Here is a 6,829-nt window from a genome sequence, read left to right as displayed (position 1 = left end):
GCTATCATCAATTCATCAATTCCAATTAAATAGTAAAACTAAAAGACGTTGATGCTATCATCAAAACTTTAAAGAACCCAGTTTTCCATTCATCTATTCACAGTATTCATCTATTCACAATAATTTATTAACATTTTAAAAGTTGCACAAGTAAGCAAATGCTACTATCATGAAAGGAAAAACCTTAAGCTATATAGCTATTTAAAATGTTTATTCAAATATCGTGCCCAATCCTCTCTTATCGTCGTTATTATTGAAGTGGACAGTGGAGTGGTACTGTTGAACCACTGCATAATCAAGGAAACTTTACTATATTATATTCATTTTAATGTCAAAAGTTTATTGATATTTCTAAGATTTTCAAATGTAAATTTTTACCTCAGTCCATTCCCCTCTGATTTCTACTCGGATGATTGCCTTCATCCATGACATGATGTAGTAGCCACATGCCCACGAATCATTCTGCTTATTACACTAAACATGTGAAAGAACTTAGTCAAATGTAATGGTTTAAATTTGACTACGAAAATTAAAGGTTAAAGATAAACAAATTCCAACCTTAGGATATATAATTTCAAGTTGTTGTCCTCTGGTCCTAGTCACAACTCTAAACAAATTTGAAACATTAGAAACATAAGTTAATATATTAATATCATAATCAATTGATACGAATGAATGTAATACATACGTTTGTATCAAGGACTTCAACTCCGCTTTAATCTTCCTATGAAGAGAGAAAAACCATACAACTTGTGCTTTTTTTGGAATGATCACCATGAGTTGCCAATGGCCCCTGTCATGTACCAACAACTAATGAGTTAGTTTAATGATTAAAATTTGATAAAAGTTGACAATATTGGGAAACACGTACGCATCAATGTATGGCGCGATATATATCTCTATTAGACTTAGTCATCCATGTTTGAATATATGATTTTCTAGAATCTAATGTGTTTCCAGATGGTTGAATGGTCTGAGGTTCAAGAAAGCCATAAGTTGACGCCTGACCTGATTCAACTACGATGGTGTCCATGTACCTACAAGAATAAAGTTAAGTATATTTATTAAAAAGTAATAATACTAATATACAAATTGGAAAATAACAAATAAAAAACTTACATGCACCATAGTTGTATGCATGAAATGTTGAGCATTTTTTCTCCACCAATGATCTCATAAGCATCATCAAAATTAATATACAATGGAACATGGCACTCGAGGCCAAATGTTCTTAACTCCCACAACATCTCTACCAGTCCTTTTCTCAACTTATTTAATCTGGAGGTCAATATGGATATAGCATCATGGTCTTCTGCTTCCTCACGAGCCTCATTCACAGGTTGAGCAATTGGTTGTTTCTCAAGACGGTAGACCTGCAACTCACCTTTACAAAAGTTAGGAATCGTTTAATTATAACTTGAAGATTTAAGATAATAAAAAGAAGAATATAATACCGTTGGTGGGCCAAAATATGGCATGATCATAGCCTTAGGCCAAGCTATGAATGTGCCTAAGGCCTACCCCACGAATTGGATTTCAGATGTAGGCAATGGCACTCGAGCTTCGGGGTCTCTTGGATCATCAATCATTACCTGCGCGTGAGTGGGCAATAAAGGAGCAGCATGGATCGTCTGGCCTCCTGCAATCTGTCGTTCCACGACCACTATGCGCGAAGGATCTTCATCAACCAAAAACTCATACTGAATATTGTATTCAGTATGATCTGCAATAGAGCATGAGCCTTTGGTGCTCACACGAGGTGTAGTAGGATCATCTGTAGGGGTGTCCTCCTGCTGTGACTGTTGTTGTTGCTCTTGTTGTTGATCTTGTTGTTGTTGTTGCTATTGTTGTTGTTGTTATTATTGTTGTTGTTGGGTGATCATCGCAAGTTTTTCTTCGAGCATTCTGAAGCGTTCACCCATGCTTTACTCTAATTCGACTTGCACCTGTTGCCTGATGCTACTAACCATTTCCTGAGTCACGGCTTTTGTGCTTCTTGGTTTAAGGCCAAAGTAGTCCCTCAATCCAGCAACTCCTCCAACACCACGCACACGACCTGGACGGTCTAGTCGACCTGTGGCTGCTACTAGGAGGTCCTCCATACCTTGTGCCACAAATGTGCCTTGACTCTGTTTATCAACCAAGTCATCCTGCATATCATAATGAAGCTAGACACATTAAAAAGTTTGTTAGATAATTTTTTATGAACTATGATAATCAGTTAAAAGTTTCCACTTACAATTCTCTGGGATATCTCTTAAGCAGACTGGGATATAAAATGGCCATTGGACTTTGTCCGTGCAACCTTCCACAATTCATGTATGGCTGGTGGAGGTGCTAGATCAAGTGACTAAAGACCTAACTCCTCAGCGTGACGTTTTCTCATCTTTTTCTCTAATAACGCATAACAACCACGTGATAGTACGTGTGGTGTATCATTAAGCTTCTGCCTCTGTTGGGCGGCTATCCTTTTCACCTATGAAAAAATGAAAATCATTAAGCATAAATCACAAATTAACATCTTGTATGACTAGAGCAAAATATTAAAAAACATACCTGTCACTTAGGAGTAAGTCTAGATTCTTTAAACTACACCCACTCCTCCTTAGTTATTTTATATTTTGTACAAGGAGTGTCATTCTGTTTAGCGCCAAAGACATATTCACGTGTCATTCTCGTCTTGAAGTCCCTCCATCGGACTGCAATGTGGGATAAATTCTTCTTCCTTATCCTCTCATCATTAGGGATATTCCAATTTCCTGTTAAAAACAAAATTAATGTTAAAGCATGATCAACAAAAATAAGTCAATGATGGAAGTAAAACATCTTAAACATACCAAAATATCCTGTCATAGTAGATTTTTGTCAAGTTGTGGGACATCATCCCAATAGGTAGCGAGAATAGGGACATGTGCTTTCGCCATCACGCCCAAGTAACTTTGGAACGATGTTGCATGTGCCCCAATAGGCACAAATGTTTGGGGATCAAAGTCCACCGTCACTGGTTTCTTATTAACCCGACAGGATGTGGCATCAGGCATCCGAGTCACAGATCTACCCCCTCCTCCCGTCGGACCTGATCCAGAGCTCGTCATACCTATTTACAAAGTTTTAGTTCATTATATTTAGAACAGACAAAATAAATAAATTGTACAAGTAATTAAAACAATGCTAAGACACCTTTTTATCCCATATGCCTTCGTTGTGATCACATCGAGTTGCATGTATTCCATCGGGTACATCATCAACCTTATTTTCAATAGTTCTTGATGAGAAGGAGCTTGTCTCAAGTATATCTAGAGAGTCTTCATCATCAGTTGTGTGCATGGCTCTGTCTTCCAATACTACTGACTATTTCTGATTCATTAGGTCAATGACATAGAATATTTGTCTTGCTTGACTAGTCATAATAAATGGTTCATCCGTGTAACTCATTTTGTTAAGATCCACCAAAGTGTATCCGAAGTCTTCTGTCACCACACCACAATTACTATCAACCCATTTACACTTGAAAACTGGAACTCTAAAAGTGACAATCAATTTCCCAAATTTCTTGTATTATTCCAAAATAAATTATTGATGTTGTAATTGGATTCTTATCCTTGGAACTTGAAAAGTGTACAGCCTCAGCTTGTAGGGTAACTCCACTATTTTGAACTCTACTTTTATCGTCTTCCTCCTTTGAATAGAACAAGTAATTTTTTTATGTAATAGCCGCCGAAAATGATCACATCAGTGTTAGGTCCATGAGCTAGTCTCAATAGATTTTCAGAAACATTCGGAGTCGCATAAATATTTTTCTTAAACCAAGCTAAAAAGGATTTGTTATGTTCATTAAGTGTCCACTTTTCACTCATACGTGGATGTGCTGACTTAATTTCATCAATGTGTTGTGAAATGTAAGGAATAACATCCTTTGTGTTGTTTAAAATGTACAAATGTGCTTGATTAACATCTTTTCCACTAACACTTTCAATCCTTACACCTCGAACTCCTTTTCCTTCACGTCTGTTCTCATGTATTTTCTTTGGAAGTCCTATTGGGTCACAACTTGGCATATAACTTGAGCAGAATTCAATGGCTTCCTCTGCAATGTAGCGCTCTATAATCAAAGCTTCTGGTCTCAATTGATTCTTAACATATCCCTTTAAGATCTTCATGTATCTTTCAACCGGGTACATCCACCTCAAGAAAACCGGCCCGCATATTCTAATCTCTCTCACTAGATGGACAATCAAATGAACCATGATATCAAAAAATAAGGGTGGGAAATACATTTCCAATTGGCACAATAGTCTGATGGCCTCATTTTGCAAATCATCTAACTATCAAGGATCAATAACTTTCTTGCAAATGACATTGAAAAACAAACTCAAACGTGTGAGAATACCTCTACCAGAGGCAGGTAATATGGCTCGAATAGCTACTGGTAAAATTTGTTGCATTAAGACATGAAAATCGTGAGACTTTAAACCAACCAACTTCAAATCTTTCATAGAAACAACGCTACTAATATTCAACGAATAACCTTGTGGAATCTTCACACTATGTAAACATTGACAAAAAGTTTGTTTTTCTTTTTTTGAAAGAGTGTGACAAGCTGGAAGAAGATAGGTGCGTCTTCCTATGGATTGCAGATGTAACTCAAAACGAATTCCCGTGTCAACCAAGTCTTGTCATGCTTTCACTCCATCTTTTATCTTCCCTTTAACGTTTAGTAAACTCCCAACAACACTATCACATACATTTTTTTCAACATGCATCACGTCATACACTGTCGCACATCAAGTTTACATCAATATGGAAGATTAAAGAATATTGATCGCTTTTTCCAAATGTTTTTCTCAATGGTCTTCTTTTTATGTTTTCCGAAGACAACATCAATGTTCCTCACCTGGTCGTATACTTCTTCCCCGTTACATGGTCTACACACTACATCATCCTCAGGACTTGATGACCAATTTATGATCACCAAAAAACAGCGTCACAAACTTGTTTAACCCTCCGCAAGTGTGACCGAATCGTATCAAGTAATAAAACTCGGTAAGACCAATTATCGTTCTCCCAAAGGACTCACGGCCTAGTTAGCTATATGATTTGTTGATTATTTAAGACTTTTGAACAATTGATTTTAGGTTTTAAATGCAAAAGACAATAATTAAACATGTATGCATGAATTTGATCAATGGAAAAGAGGAATACAAACACTTTAATGAATAGATGGATGAGTATGTTGTTGGGGTTATCAATTTCATCTTATCCACTCTCATATACTTTTAGGAATTCATCATTCTTTTCATCAATGCTAATGCCACTCTCTAAATCACCTTGCAAGAAGGCCTATCCTTAATTACGAGTTCATACAATTCCTAGCATCCCTAATAATTAATTTGAAGCACAAAAGCTTAAAGGCAACCAATATGCTATTGGGAGGTTTTCCCCGGATCTAGATTTCCCCGTACATTCCCATATCGACAAAATCAATAATCATAGCATCGAATGAGTTAAACAATGCATGCTTTGAGCAAAGAGGAAAAACCGTAGCTAATAATGAAAGAAAGCATGTATCTTAAAATAAGATGTTTAAAGACAAATTCCATATATGAGAGTTTCACAAGATTACATTGATTCCCCAATGCTAACGGTTGAAAAACCGTTATTTTTATGCTTAAAATTGATACCAAAAGCAACCTTTAAGACTTAGAAACTAGCTTGAACTCATATTTCTGCTTTAGTTTTGTCAATAAGAAAGTTAAAAGTGAATTTAATGGCTTTGTGCAAGATTCCCTTGATTTGTAGGCTAATTGAATAATTTGAAAGAATAATTGAAATACCGAATCATTGGAATGCTGAAAAGTCAACCAGAAACCAGAAAAGTCAACCAGTCAACCAGAAAAGTCAACCAGTCAACCAGAAAAGTCAACTAGTTAACCAGAATGCTGAAAAGACAACAAGAATACAGAAAAAGTTCCGCTGAGAGGTAAAATACCGATGAGCGGCACTTTTCAGGTGCCAAAATCATCGCTGAGGGGCAAAAACAACAGTTGGGGGCAAAATGGATCATGCGCTATTACCGCTCAGCGGTAAAATACCGCTGAGCGCCATTCTAAGTGGGCTTGGACCGGTTTTCTTTTGTTTTTATGGGCTTGGGCGTAATTTTCTATATTGTTAGAATATTATATAAGCTTTAGGACGTCCTAGGGTTTGTATCTTTGGCTGGGAGGAAGCATAAACACACTTTTCACCCCTTGGGGGTTGATCTGGAGATGGTGACAGCTCTCCTCGTCTCTTTCTAGGGTTTTTCTATCTCTTTCATTCTTTCATTATTGTTCATCTAGTTTCATCATGAATATGGTGAACTAAACCTTGTATTGTTGTTGGGGAATCAATGTAGACTTCTGAAACTCTCATATATGGAATTTGTGTTTTAACATCTTATTTTAAGATACATGCTTTCTTTCATCATTAGTTAGGGTTTTTCCTCTTTGCTTAAAGCTTGCATTGTTTAACTCATTCAATGCCATGATTATTGATTTTCTTAATATGGGAACGTACGAGGAAATCTAGATTTGAGGAATCTCTCCCAATAGCATATTGCCTAGACATAGGAATATGAGGGTTGGTTGCCGTTAAGCTTCTGCACTTCAGAATTAATTATTAGGGATGCTAGGAATTGTATGAACTCGTAATTAAGGATAGGCCTTCTTCCAAGGTGATTTAGAGAGTGGCTTTAGCAATTGATGAAAAGAATGATGAATTCCTAAAAGTATATGAGAGTTGATAAGATGAAATTGATAACCCCAACAACATACTCATCCATCTAATTCAT

General features: G+C 36.5%; 1 pseudogene; it reads right to left on the bottom strand.

Moving 5' to 3' along the window:
- Window positions 1–1,115: 1,115 nt before the first annotated feature.
- The window catches only part of LOC148191076 (uncharacterized), a 40,476-nt pseudogene continuing 34,762 nt past the window's right edge, over window positions 1,116–6,829 (bottom strand).

This window comes from Vigna umbellata, chromosome 11 (genome assembly GCF_029865625.1).
Source record: "Vigna umbellata cultivar VRB3 chromosome 11, Vumbellata_1.0, whole genome shotgun sequence".
NCBI lineage: Eukaryota > Viridiplantae > Streptophyta > Magnoliopsida > Fabales > Fabaceae > Vigna > Vigna umbellata.
This window is presented reverse-complemented; position numbering and strand designations above follow the sequence as displayed.